Raw genomic sequence first — 14,375 nt, 5'->3', positions numbered from 1 at the left:
GCTACCTCCAGTTTTACAAATGGGCCAAGCTGTTTTCCACCCTCTCCGTGCCTTTGCTTATGGTCTGTTAGCCTCCTAGAGTACCCTTCAATACTGTCTCCCTGGAGAGCTTTAATTGGTCCTTCCAGGCTCAACTTATACAAAAACTACTGCCTCCAGGAAGCCCTCCTTTGTGCCAGCAATGTGCCTAATACTTAATAAAAGTTTATCGGATGAATGAATGAATGAATGAATGAGTTAGGGGAACACCCCCCTTAGCCCTTTTCTCCTTTAAGCGTACTCTGAACCTATATCATAACCAGAAACCGCATCTCCCCCTTACTGCCTCCTCCAGCACTCCCCTCCCCCTCCCTGCTCCCTCTTAGCTCAGCTCAAGGGCTGGCTGCGTAATCCCTGGACTTCTTCCCACCTTCAGTCCTTTCTCCCTCTCCATCGACCCCTCTGACTTCACTTCCCTCCTCATCCACCCTCAGTTACAAGAGCATCATCATAATCTCACCCTCGAAAATACCCTCAACTCCGGCCTCCTCTCTCCTTCCAGCCACTTGCTTGGGGAAACCCCAGCTGGCCTGTCCCAGCTATGCTGTCCTGAGTCAGCCCGTGAGCAGCTGGACATTGCTGGAGCAAAGGCAGGACCTAGCTGGCTTCCTGTAAACGTCACGGTTAAACTCCAGTTTTGCCTCCAGCTCTGCCACGTAAGCCAGGATTTCTCTGGTGGCCTCAGTTTTCCACTTTTGAGAACAACTATTTCATGCCTTCTCTTCGTTCCTCAAATCTCCCACACTCTCCCCCGTGACGCCACCAGCTGGTGACTTGGCCTTCAGTCTTCATAGAGAAAACAGGAGCCATCACACACTGTCTAATCGACGGAACTATCGTCACTGTCCCCTCCCGCTTCTTCCTCCATCCTGCGGAAGAGGAATTGAATCACCAAAGGCCAGGCCTTCCGCCTGGGCTCAGGACCCCAGGCCTCTTGCCTTCCCAAGGGCTTTATTCTCTAGCTGTCTTCTTCCCACCACCATCAACTTCTCCCCTCTTCGAAATTATGGCCGTGGCGACAGAAACTACCCTCCTGGCCTCACACCTCCCTTCATCTATCGCCCTATTTTTTTTGGTTCCTCTTCACAATCCAACTTCTTGGAAAGTGTCTACACCAGCTGTTTTCACTTCCTTACCTTTCGCTTGCTCTCCAGCCCATTCCAACCCGGCTTCCACTCCATCAACTCAACTTAAATGGCTTCTGTCAAGTCACTAGCACCCTCCCCGCTGCCAAGACCTCTGAACACATTTCCGTCTTCACCTCCCTCAGCCTCTCAGAAGCATTCAACCCAGCTGGCTGAGGCCCCCTTCAGGAAACGCCTTGTTCTCTCGGGCTCCGAGAGCACACACCCTCCGTATCCCTCCTGTCTCGCTAGCTGCTCCTTCTCGATCTCCTTTGCTTGTCCTTCTTTCCCTCCCCTGTCTCCAAAGTTTCTCTGGCCTCAGTCGGGGTCTAGATGGCATCATTTCTGTGGCTGTAAACAGTGTTACAAAAATATGATAAACTTCTCCTTTGAACTTGAGAACGGTATATTCGACTGGGTGCTGGACCACTCCGCGGGGGTAGCTGACAGGCTACCTAACCGATAGCATCTGGAATGACAGACACACTCGTGTTCTTCCATTGTTCGTTCACAGTCTTCCTCCGCCCAGGAAATGGCAGCACCATCCATCAGCTTGCTCAAGGCAAAACCTGGGTTGTCTCTTTGAATTCTCTTTTTTCCCTTACCTTCTACATCCTGCTGCCGAAGGTTCTGTTAATACCATCTCCAAAATATCCTTAGCCTCATCTTTTCCCCTTGGTCTATATCACAATAATCTCCTGCAACAACCTGCTTCCTGCGGACCACTTTTGCCCTACAACCTCCAAACCAGTCTCATAAAGAAGCCCAATGGTTTTTTAACTCATTTCCCATTTAGAAAAAAAAAAAAAAGTGCAGCTTGCTGCCAGCGTTAATTTAGTTTTACGTAAACACGCTCTTTGAGGCTGAAGCAAATCTGACTGGTTTTCAATGGGAAAATAAAATATAAAAACTGTTCTTGGAATTATTTCTAAACGGAACTTGTCTCTAATCATAATGTGACAGAAAAAATATACATAAATCGGATTCGTCAAATGAACTTTCGGCTAACATTTTCAGCGATCAAGAATTGCTATATTTTGTAAATGGAAATACCACTACTAAAAACAGAATGCTATTAATAGAATGATGTCATTTGTTTCCAAAGACGGTGGATATACTAGAGCAACGTGAAAATAATAATAAAAGCGAGATATTTCCTGGCAAACTTTGGGGGCAAGGTTTGGACTGTAATCCGTGAGTTATCTGCGGGTAAACGCTGCAGCCGCAAGCACCACCAGTGAGTATTCTCAGGGCAAATGGGAAATGGGTTAAAAATAAGAAACTAATCATGTTTCTCCTGCTTAAGTTTTTCCAGTAACTTCTCGTCATCCTCAGAATAAAAACTGAACACCTAAAAGGCTCTGGTGATCCAGCCCTTATCTACCTCTCTTCTTTGTCTCCTTATCTCTGCTTACTCTGCCCCAGTTCCCCTGTCCTCCTTCCAGTTCCTTGACCACTGGGATTGAACCTGCCTTTGGAATTTGCTCTCCCTGAAGCCCTCGTCCCCTTCCTCTCCACATGACTGTCCCTTCTCACCCAGTCTACACTCAAATGTCTCTTCTCCAAGAGGGTTTCCCTTCCTCCACTCTCTATCACAGTCCCCTGTGTTTTCCTGGACATCGTTTATCATAATTGGTAATTCCTTGTTTATTTGACTGATTTATTTGTCTCCTCCACTAGATCGAAATGCCAAGAGGACAGTAACTATGTCTGTCTAAGTCAGCATGGTCAATCCCAGCATTGGGCACACAGTACGCACTCAATATATGTTTGCTGAAAGAAGGAATAGATGAGGACTTGGATACAGACCTTTCCAGAGATAAAAGGGATTCTGATATATTTCATTTATCCATTCACCTATCTATCCATCCATCCATCCATCCATCCATCCATCCATCCATCCATCCATCCTTCCTGTTCATAAGCCAGAAGCTGAGCTAGCCCTGAGTAGGACACAAAGCTGTACCAGTTGGGCAGCCTGCCTTCTAAAAGCTGATCGCTGGGGAGAAGGTGGACATGGGCACGTGTAACTATGATATGAGGAGAAAGCGATGCCTGCCCTAAAGAAGGGAGGCGACTGCTATGGGAGTTCAGGTGGATGAGTGGTTGGTTCCTTCTAGGTCAGGGAAGAAAGGATGTGGCTTTTCAGTTGGGCCTCAAAGGTGAGTAGGTTATGAACACAGGGAAATGGAGTGGAGGACACTCCGAGGAGAGAAAACAGCCAGAGCAAGCACAGAGGGAGGATGCAGGGAACTATACTTGCGTCAGACTTTGTGGGGCACAGAATCTATTCAAGAATTTGGGGGAGGTCAGTTGGGCAACTGGGCCAGGGCCTTGACTGGCATGTCTGGGAGTCTGGACTTCATCCTGCAGCCTTGGAGAGCCTCTGACAGGGGTGGTGAGTCGGGGCGGGCCACCATGGATGCTCCAAAAGGCTTTCAATGCATCTAGGATAGATGGGACAAGCTATGTGTTGTTTTCAGTGGGTACCGGTGGAGGAATGAAAGAGCACCTGGGAAGGATGCACGATTACTTCCTGGTGGGGACAAGCGCCACAGTGCCCCATATCATGGGCTGCATGTCACACTAGCGGATCTCTTCATGGCTTCTCCAGCCACAACCTGGAGTAAAGGGGGCCAACATGACAGCTCGAACCCTCCTTCTAGCAGCCAGAGATCAGACTTTGGCCTCGGCCCTGTTCCTAAGATGTGGTAGCTAAGGGCCTGGGTGGGTGGATGGGTGAGTAGATGGGTGAGTGAATTCCCACTAAATTCAAGAATGGTGGAGTTGCAAGAACCCAAGAGATCAAAGAGCTCAACTCCCTTATTTTACAGATGGGGAAACTGAGTCCCAGAAAGGAACAGCAACTCTCCCCAGATCACACACCTATTCATTCAACAAACATTCCCTGAGCATCTGCTCTGTGCCGGGAGCCGGGGAGCAGTGGCAAAGCCCCTGTCCTCACTGAGCTTGCATTCCCGAGGGAAGAGGCAGATAATAAATAGGGAAGCAAATAAGATAATTTTAGAGAGTGATAAATGAGAGGCCGAGCCAAAACTAAAACCCGGCTCCCTGGATGCCAGAGCCAGAGCTCATTTAGTACATGAGAAGCCCCATCGGAACCTCTGTCAAAACGGAAGTTTGGGCGGAAGTGGTGAGTGAAGTCAGGGCATCTTGAGGGCCTGGAGGTGGCGAGCAGGCAGGGATGGGTGGGAGAGGAAGGGTCGGGAGTCAGGGAGCCAGGTGGGGCCAGCTGTCCGCAGGCAGGGAGCCAAGGGTTAGGACGCTGGAGGGCGAGGTGGCTCTGCTCTGGAGCGAATCCAGCCTAGTCTTTGTGGGGCTGCCAGATCGAAACACCCAATTCCAGATATAGTCTGACCACGGAGAGAGGCCTTTTCTCCCCAACAAATACCCTTTGTATTTGTTCATCCCAAGATGGAATTTGCTTCTTCAGCAGCCCACTCAGAACGTTGAATTTGCCCGTCACTCCTGGAGCTTTGCCTCATGAGCTGTGGTCATATTAAATCTTCCCCATAGTATAAATCCTGCAATTGATTTTTCTCTTTTAAGTTCAGGTGGACCTCAACAAAATTATACACTACGACTAAGTGGGTTTTATCCCAAGTATTCAAGGTAGGTTCAACATTAGAACCTCAGTTAAAGTAATTCATCATATAAATAAGTTAAAGAAGACAAACCACATGATCATGTCAATAGATGCAGAAAAAGCATTTGACAAAATTCAACACTCATTCATGATTAAAAAAAACAAAAACAAAAAATCTCTCAGCAAACTAGGAATAGAGAAGCACTTCCTCAATCTGATAAAGAACATTTACCAAAAAACTACAGCTAACAGTTCTAAATGGTGAGAAACCAGAAACTTTGCACTAAGATCAAGAACAAGCCAAGGATGTCCCCTGTCACTGCTCCTGTAGAACACGGCACTGGAAGTTCTAGATAATGCAATAAGACAGGAAAAGGAAATAAAAGGCACACTGATTGAGAAGGAAGAAATAAAACTGTCTTGGTTTGCAGATGACATGATTTCTTAAGTACAAAATCTGAAAGAATCAACAAAAAAACTCCTGGAACGGATAATAGTTATAGCAAGGTTTCAGGATGCAAGGTTAAGATAAACCCAGGTGTAAACCTACCTCCGCTTAAGTCTCCCTTGTTCACTGCACCTCTTTACCTCCAGTCGTTTGTGATAGCCTGTTGGATCTTGATTTTCCCTCTCAGTTCAAGGCCATCTCTTACAGCTGGGTGTCTGTGATCTTGATTGTCTCAAAGTATTGGCCAAACAAGTCTCAGGACAGGCACCATTACCCCCTCCCTCCTGCCACCATATACATCTAGAATATTCTTTCCTAGAACACCTATGCTTTCAAGGAGGGTCCTTCAAGCATCCTGAAACCCACTTAGCCGCACTGCAACAGCCTGATATCTCCTAAGAGACCTCGGCCACGCTCTCCCGGCCTAGGATGTAAAGCTGCAATGAGGAACTCCCCTGGAAGGTGGAGGACAGATGTGACCTGCCCTCACAGCCTCCCCGTTCCCTCTAGGGCACATCCCCAAGGACCAAGAGATGGTGGGTAGCATGCTGGCCTCGCTCAGGCCCCAGTCATCATGCCTCCTGCCAAGCAAGCATGCTCTTCACCTCCAGCAAAGCTGCTGGTCACCCACCAAAGTCTGGCTGTTTTGTTTCTCTGTGGATTGGGAGCAAAATTACCCAGAGCTGCATGCAGCCAGTGGAGATCCCTCCTCAGGCTTCACCTGCAGCGAGGCCTCACACTCAGAACTTTCTGGGAGAGTGAAATAGGTCCAGACTTTTCCTGTCCTGGCCAAAGAGAGCACTGGGCATCCAGGTGGCCTACTTCCCCAATTCCTGAATTCCTGCTATGGCCCAACTTCAAGAATGCAAAACGGATGCCCAGGTCCCCCTAGTTGTAGATCCGAAGTCACAGCTTCTTCTCGGCTGTGGAAGGCTGGGGATGGGAATGGGAAGGGAGTAGCTGTTTTGTTTCTCTGCCAGCACTTAAGGCCTTGGCCTTGGCAGGCCAGGGACCTGGAGGAAGTCATCCGGGTGGCCCTCCCCTCCTGGTCTAACACTCTCTGCAGAAGTCTTGGAGGGCGGCCTGGAGCCTGGAGCCTAATACAGAAACCTCCGACACTCAGGAGCCCCAAGAGTTCCGGAAACAGTCAGGGTCACTTGGGGTGCTCCTGGGTGAGGGGTGGGCTGATGCTGATTGCATTTTCCATGTGGGCTCACTGGCTCACAAGCCCCCGCTTTTGAGGCACCTAATTCAACTAGCTGGATGATTTGTCTTCCTTAAGGGGTAAGAATGATAGTGGTGGCCACATTTATTTTGCACTTACTGTATGCCAAGTTTGGCTTCCTGTTTTGGCTATATTGCAGCTCCTCTCCCCACATTCATCTCTGTTTGCTGCCAACTCCCAAAAGCTCTCTGAGAACATTGGTTAATTTTTCCCTAACTTGCTTTCTCTTCTCAAATCTGACCCTCTCCCTCCACCCACAGGGCTTCTGATTGATTAGGGGCCCGATGAAATAAAAACCCACGAATGGGCCGTGCTTGGGTCGTGAGTTGTGCCCCTTCCCCGAACCCATCCCAGATCATCTGGAAGTCTCTTCTCCCCAGAAGCAAAGGCCCGAGAGTGGGTTTCTCCTTCCAGGATTGAGACAACGCAGAGGAATTTGTCTCATCTCAAGATGTAGAATTCCAGGCCTCAGTCAGCTTGGGAAAGAGTCTATTTTGGGTAGAGATTGTTGGTTCCTCTGGCCCCAAATCTCAGCACATTCACACGTCATGCTGACATGTGCGGGCCCACATGAAAAGCAGTCATGGATACATTCATTTGGTGCTTACTGTGTGCCAGGCACTGTTCCAAGCGTTTCGCATTTGTTATCCCAGCTAGCAAGTGGCAGAGCCAGGATTCGAACACCTCTTTCTTTGATGCCAAATCCTCACTCCTGCTACTATAAGCACCACCTCCTTCCAGCCCTTTGAAGAACTAGGCTGGACATGGCCATCCTCTCCCAGCACAGGGCACACCCAGGTCGAGGTCCCATACAGGTTGCCCCCTGAGCTGGTCTGACCCTCACCTCTTCAAATGGCAGATCAGAATCCTTGGGCCAAGCCGCTGAAAGGCACGGGCTGGGGTGGGTATCTGGCAGGACCAGACTCAGGCCTCCTGGATCCTTGTGTTGGGAGCTGAGTGTCATGGAGACTACAGATCAACAGTTTGGTAAATAGCCTTCTTTGAAGTTTGTTTTTTATTTGCACCAATCAACCTTCACATATCCCCCAACTCTCTCGTATGCATGTGTGTGCACGCGCACACACATGCGCGCACGCGCACACACACACTCCTTGCTTCTATGAGTCATTTCCCAGCTGCTCCTAAGGGTGGGAAGGTTGATTAGTTCCACCCAGACCTGGGGTTTCCTGCCCTCTGCTGGCTCAGCAATTTCTAAGGAGCCATCAAGTATGTGGCCTTGGCTCCATGGATGTCCCCCCCAAACTTGTGTGTGCACATCCTGTTCCACATACATATCTAGGTGCTCCTCATCTGCCCTTGGGCCAATCCACCCCCGCCCCCCACACCAGATCCTGCCTGCATCTGCCCCGCAGATGCGGGTCTCTGTTAGGTCTCTGCTCTCTGCACCCTCGCCCCTCCCAGACCGCAGATGACAGGACATTTTCCTGCCTTGGGTCCACCAAGAGGCCAACAAGAAGACTATGCAAAACAGCCTGGAGAATTTTAGGGCCAACATGGCTCCCCACTCCAGCAGCTCTTAACCATCTGGGTAGGGTGGGCTTTGAGCTCATGCACCTGGCACCTGCCTGGCCCTGGGAGTTGGGGTCATGGTCATCAGCACAAGGACAAGCAGCCTTCTATCTGCCTGCAGAACCCAAGTCTATGACCTTGAACCCCAAGAAAGGCCGAGTCCTGCCCTTCAGCCAGCCTGGCCTTGCCACTTGCTTGGAAGACTTTGCTTGGTCCCAGAAACTGCTCCAGGGATGTTTACTCACCAGCTACACTGGTAAAAGATCCTTCTCCAAAATTAGGCCCATCGAGAACTTACAAGCCTCAGAAAAGACAAGAGTCGCTGGCAGATCTTATTAAAATGTGAGCTAGGGTGTCTGTTTCGCAGCCGTCGTGGCGACATTTGCAGAATGCAGACCCTCACGGAAGGGGCTCTGGTGTCTATTCTATAAAGGGACCTCTGTCACCTGAGGGAGAAGGGACAGGGAAACAAAGACACCTCCTCCCAGCTCCGGAAGTGCCCCAGAGCTCGAAAAGGGCTTCCTGCTTCCTGCTGGGCAGCCCACCTTCTTGTAGCTCCTTCCTATTCTCTTACTCCCAACCCCCAACCACGAGGCATTTATTTCAGAGTCACAGCCTGGTAACAGCCGCAATAATTAACTACTGGTTAACACCTGCGTAAAGCCGACTGCTGGCCAAGCACTGCTCTGGGCACCTCGCACGTTGTGAGCTCATCTAAACCTCACCAGGATCCTATTGTTATCACTCCACTTGACAGATAAGAAACTGAGGCACAGAAAAGGTAAGCGACTCCCCAGAGGTTATCGACATAGTAAACCAGGGCCGGAAGCCTGGCCTTCGGGCTCTGGGCTCTTGAAAGAGACCTTAGCTCTTCAGCATAAGCTGTGTTGCCACCCGTGTCTAAACTAAACCCGCCCTCCCAGCACCTATCTGGAGGGGCTTTCACAAACCAGTTCAAAAACAGAATGGGCTTGGGTGACTGATGTGGTTTTGCACTTTTTATTTCTGCCAGGGCTCCTGCCAGGAGGGGGACAGCCTGCCCTTGAAGGGGCACAGCCCCTCTTTGGCCTTCGCAAGCCCCTCCCTCTCCTCCTGCCGCCCCATCCCCCCCCAACAAGGGCTGTTGACTGAAAACTGCAGGGAATAAAAATAGCTCTTGCTGATGAGGCAGGACGGGGGCCAGGGCACAGGAAAGGCCTGGGGCCGGGGTGGCGAAGGTGGGGGACCTGGGACTCCCCGGCTCCATAAGCACCTTCTAGAGGAGCCCCACGGAACCCCGGCTTGGCCCTGAGACACCTGCCACTACCCTAAAGCTACCCATGGGGGGCCTGCTGCCCCCTGCCCGGGTCTCAGGAATGAGCTCTGCCCCTACCCAGCCCTGCACCGGCGTCAGCTCCATCCCAGGGAGTGGTGGCCTTGGCCATTGTGGACAGAGGCCTGGCCGCTCGCTAGCTGTGTGCTTTGGGCAAGTGATAGGGCACTCTGAGCCCGAGCTCTCCTGGTCAGAGGAGCCAAGGGACTGAAGGCTCGTATAACCCGCGCCGGGGTCGTCGACGCCCACCCTCCCTTCTCCCTACCTGCTCTCCGAGGCCTCGTTTCCTGCCCACGCCTCTCTCTCCTCTCACCTGAAGAGAGCCTTTCCGCTCTCTCTGTAAAGGCCAGTCTCCTCTCTCCAATCTGGTTCTGCCTCCCCGGGAGCCTTCTCCAAAGCCCAACCCCAGCTGTGCCACCCCATACCCTCCCTGCCATTGTGTACATTTTTCTCGGTTCTGGTGGCCAGTGTTGCCCCCAAAGGCAGAGACCTTGTCAGGACCACCCCCAGCTCTGGCCCAGAGTTTTATGCCTTCAGCATCCAACTCAGGGCTTCCCCTGGGCCTGGGCCTGGGCCTGGGGTCGGGGCACAGAAACTCTAGTGAGGGAAGCTTCTCACCAGGCCAGCCTAGAACTGGGAAGGTGACCCCAAGTCCTGAACCCCTATCCTATGTAGGTTCCCAACCAGAAATGACAAGCAGGGCCAGGTCGGGACAAGGCCACCTGGGAAGGATCCTTAATTACCTTCCCCAAACCACACTAAAGTTCCAGCCAATCCCCTGAGAGATGCCTGGGATGCAGATGAGGGTAAACCCTTGGGTCATGTCTAGGTCCCTGTGTCGTCCTGCATAGGTGATGTGGCTTCAAATACTAGTGCGATAACAGAGGCCGCCTACCATGGGCAGGGGACTGGGGATGACGCCAGAAGAATCTGGAGGGTCCTGGGAGAAGCAGCCCTCTCTGCCTCCGACCCCAGCCCTGCACACCTGTGTCCAGCCACTGCCACCCCCAGGGTCTCCTTAGCTTAGCTTAGGGCCCTGGGTATAGTCACAGCCTTTGTCACAGATGAGTGACAACAAGGCCCACCTATGGCTCCGCCCCGCCTCTCTGTCAGCCCCTTCTCCCTCTCTAGACTGGCCCCAAACTTATCTCTAGCTACTCTCTCTAAGTTGGCTCATTGTTGTGGGCTGAATTAAATGGGCTTCAAGGCTCCTTTGGGCTCTAACCTTCTGGGGCAGTGGGTTGATTTATTTCTGTGCAGGCCCTGCTGCAGGTGGTATGGGTGGGGAGGGGACATGTCTAGTCTCTACCTGGAAGGCAGCTTCCAAACAATGGGGCTCCAGGACCCCTCATCCTGACGGGTCCCCTGTCCAGACCCTGTGCCTGGAGCAGGGGGAATGGGCGGCAAAGACGTAGTACTTAACCTGCTGGAGGGGGAAAGGGCTCAGGCCTCCCTCCCACACCAGTGCATTCTTGGAAAGCCCCAGGCAGCCCTCACCTCCCACCCGCAGGGCCCTCTAGAGGGTACGTCCCAATCTTTTGGACAGATGCCCGTCTCTGGTAAGCAGCAACCCTCACACCCCACCGCCTTCCAGCTCCGCACACCTCCAAACGTGCCTTCGCCATCTCTGCTCAGACCATTTTGCCTTCTTGGCTGGCTAACCACTGCTCACCCTCCCTCCCTGAGTCCTGGGTGCCCCGCTCTGCCAGAGGGCGGTGCTCTGCCCTGGCACCACACCCCTTCCCCCGTCTCCTGTCCCAACCTCCCCTCCAGTCTCCTGAGTCCCCCAGAGTCCCCTCAGTGCTATGGCTGCGTAGCTTTCTGCCCGGCCCCCTTCCCGGCTTCTCTAAGAAGGGAACCCAACTGTGACCCAAGCTGGCTGGAGAGGCAGGGCGGTGGGCAGAGCCTGGGCGAGTGGCGTAGCCTGGGAAGTGTCCTCTGCTGGCATCTCACAGATTCCTGTTTCAGCAGAGCAAAGGAGCCGCCCGCCACCCCCAGCCCGGCCTCCTGCCGCTCTCCTCCCCCCACACTCCTGCCTCTCAACCTCTCGCCACCGCCACCGCTAACAGGCAGAGCAGAGTCATTGCTTTGGCTCCTCCACTCTCCTCTCCTGAAGAAACACAGCCCAGTCTCGGTCCCTTGGGCCACCCCATGCCTGTCCGGAGCCGAACCTTCACCACTGGGGCATTTGTGACCAGGGTGAGGACCCCTGCTGAGCACGAGGACAGCTGGCCAAACAGGGGCACAGAGAGCAGATGACAGTGCAGAGAGAGGCGAGTTTTGGGGACAGAGGGTCAGGCACCAGGAGCTTCAGCAGGGGCAGTCACAGAGCAGAGCCCGGTGTGGGCAGAGGGGACAGCGGTGCCCAGAGCAAAGTGGTGACTTCCTCAGAGCCAGGCTGGGCTTGAGGCCAGGGCGTTCTGCCCCTTGTGGTGGCCTGCCCTTGGGGTGCCCAGCCCAGGCAGGGTGCAGAGGGGCACAGTACTCACTGTTGGATGAGAGCGCAGTGCTTGCTGTCCTGCCCACCTCGAGCTGGGGCTGGGACTCTGGGGGACTTGGCGGGGGGGGGGGCCGGCCGGCGAGGACAGCTGCTGCTGCTGATGTCACAGGGTCATGAGTGAAACCTGAGGACTGGGCCAATCTTCAGGTGGGAGCCTCGGCCACACTTCCCTCACTGGGTGTGCTATGGACTCAGCCTGGGACCGCATGGGCTGGGGCCCACTGGCGGGGGTGTGACGCACTGGCCCACGCACGTGCACACACACGCACACTCACTGGGGCACACGTACGAGCCCATACACGCAGTTGCTCTCCCTCCCATCACACAGCTCATTCTCATACTCGAATCTCTTTCACACACTCATTTCCAGAAGCACTCCCATGGCACACACTGCTCGCACACTCGCACACACTCTGGTATACACTCACGTATGCGTCCCTCCACACAAATGCTCACACTCACACACGCCCAGCCATACACATAAATCACCCTTTATACATTCACACCAATTCTTCGGCTGCATGTTACACCATTCACACACACGTGTCCTCACACCTACAGACACACTTCACGCTCACATCAGGCTCGCCTGTACCTATGTATTATTATATACATGTAGCCTTATGCAGTCTCCTGCCAGGTGAACACCAGTGCACATCACGGACAACAGAGTTATCGAATACACGTCTGTGTGAACACACACGCACACCGCAGTCACGCTCGTGCCTTCATGCCTTTCCATGCGTGTTACTTAATTCCACGCGGCTGTCTGTGCCCATATACACGCTCCTGTTCACATGTACAAGGGCCACCTATCTGTGCCTATGGTCACCAGGTTTCTATCAAGTGTATGCCTGTCTGAACACCCACACCCACACCCACACCTCGCACACCCAAACACATCCACACTCACACATCACACGCCCAAACACCCACATTCACACATCAAATATCTGAACACACACACAGCAGTCTTGAGGGTCATTTCTTCACCACCACTCCTCCTATCCCACTGGCTAGACATCTGTCCCTCAGAGCTTGGGAAGGGGACCTGGTGGGGGAGGAATGAGATTGGTTGAGCCATCCCATCCCTCCACTTTGGGGCTGTGGTGACCCCTAGTGGAGCAGTTGTGAAATGCCCCATCTCATGGCTTGCTCACCGGCGCCTGCCCCAGGCAGACATGAGAATCCCCTAGGTGAATCCAGAACCCGGTTCCCCTAAGCTCCCTGCGGCACTCCCCCAGTCTCCCAGGCCCACCCCTGGGTCCGTCTTTTCTAGCAGCCAGAGCCCCAGTTGAGCTGAGTCCCGGACAGAGTGGACTTTGAGAGGGGCTCACGGAGTGGTGACTCTCGGTCCTGGGGGTGGACCCAACATCACCTCTTCTCCCAGTGACTCTAGATTCAGCCTCAGCACTGTGCAACCCTCTTGGGGGCCAGGTCTGGCTGTGGTTGAGGAGTCCCCGCCAAGCCTGGACCTCCCACACCAGAGGTGTGTCTTCTGGGCCAGGGATCGGGGCGAGCTTGGTCTCCATGTCGTTCTTTATCCTGCTTTGCTCGCCGACCTCTCCAACAAACACTTTCATGTGGTCGCGTTGCTAATGTGATCCAGCTTCTGCCTGCCCCTGCCTCTTCTCTGCAAGAGTCTGCTGCTTCTAGCATTCAGAAAAAAAGCAAGTGTTTTCTCTCATATCCTTCCCACATTGTCTCCCCAAAGCTGCTCTTTGGGGTCCCTCTCATCACTCAAACCGGCCTTGCGCAGCTCGGATATGCTTTGCCAATGGCCACTCTCTGGAACTCCTGGTTGCTCTCCCCTTGAGAATGCACTGCCCCTGTCTGTGGGTGCTGGGGGAGGGGCTCTGCCCTTTCACCCTCTGCCTTGCTCCTGCCCAAAGCTCTATGGGGTAAGACTTTCTCCAATGAAGGATGGAAGTAATTGAAGGGAAAAGTAGCAGATGAGGGGGCAGAGCTGCTGCATTCAGTTGTGTGTGTTGTATACTACTCAATTCTGGGCACCAATCACATTGGTAGTCATTACAGATTAGTGTATTTAAGATGATAATTTTCTAGCAGGTGGTAGCAAAACATCTAGAAGGGGCTAATTTTTTTCTAATCCGCACGAGCTATCTTTTGAATTAGGGATGGGGCTGATTGGGAACAAAAATTTATATGTTAAATATTATTTTTTTCCCCCACAGCCCAAGAGAAATGAATGTCTTTCTCTCTTGATAACGTTTCTCCTTCCTTTTGGGAACTGCTTCTCCTCTACTCCAAGTACGTGATTCTGGTGGGGCTGCCGGTTACAGGACAGCCACCTTGCCCTGACCACAGAGGTGGACATGTTACCTAGCTTTGGCTAATCCTCTTGGCCTCAGTGGTTGGTCCAAAAGCTGGCCATGTAAGCTGAGGACGCTGATCTCAGTCCTTCCTGAAGATTTATATGTATCGAAACAACAAAGACAATTTGTGCCTCTATCGGGAACGGCCCGAGCAAAGCGCCCATTGATGGTCTCTCAGCTTGGCGCTTCCTCATCTGTACCAAGAAGCAGCACTGAAATTTCCCACTCGAATTCTTAAAAAGGGTCCTTTTCTC

General features: G+C 52.6%; 1 protein-coding gene across 2 annotated transcripts in view; it reads right to left on the bottom strand.

The window, feature by feature from the left end:
* The window catches only part of SCN4A (sodium voltage-gated channel alpha subunit 4), a 42,583-nt gene extending 30,764 nt beyond the window's left edge, over positions 1–11,819 (bottom strand). For both annotated transcript variants that reach the window (XM_039859329.1, XM_039859327.1), the window contains exon 1: positions 11,775–11,819. The gene's annotated coding sequence lies outside the window, so the exon portion shown is untranslated. The remainder of the gene's footprint in view (positions 1–11,774) is intronic.
* Between the last annotated feature and the right edge of the window lie 2,556 nt (positions 11,820–14,375).

The sequence above is a fragment of the Pteropus medius genome, unplaced genomic scaffold (assembly GCF_902729225.1).
Source record: "Pteropus medius unplaced genomic scaffold, Ma_sr-lr_union100, whole genome shotgun sequence".
Lineage (NCBI taxonomy): Eukaryota > Metazoa > Chordata > Mammalia > Chiroptera > Pteropodidae > Pteropus > Pteropus medius.
Note: the sequence above shows the minus strand (reverse complement) of the source record. Positions and strands in the feature narration are given on the sequence as shown.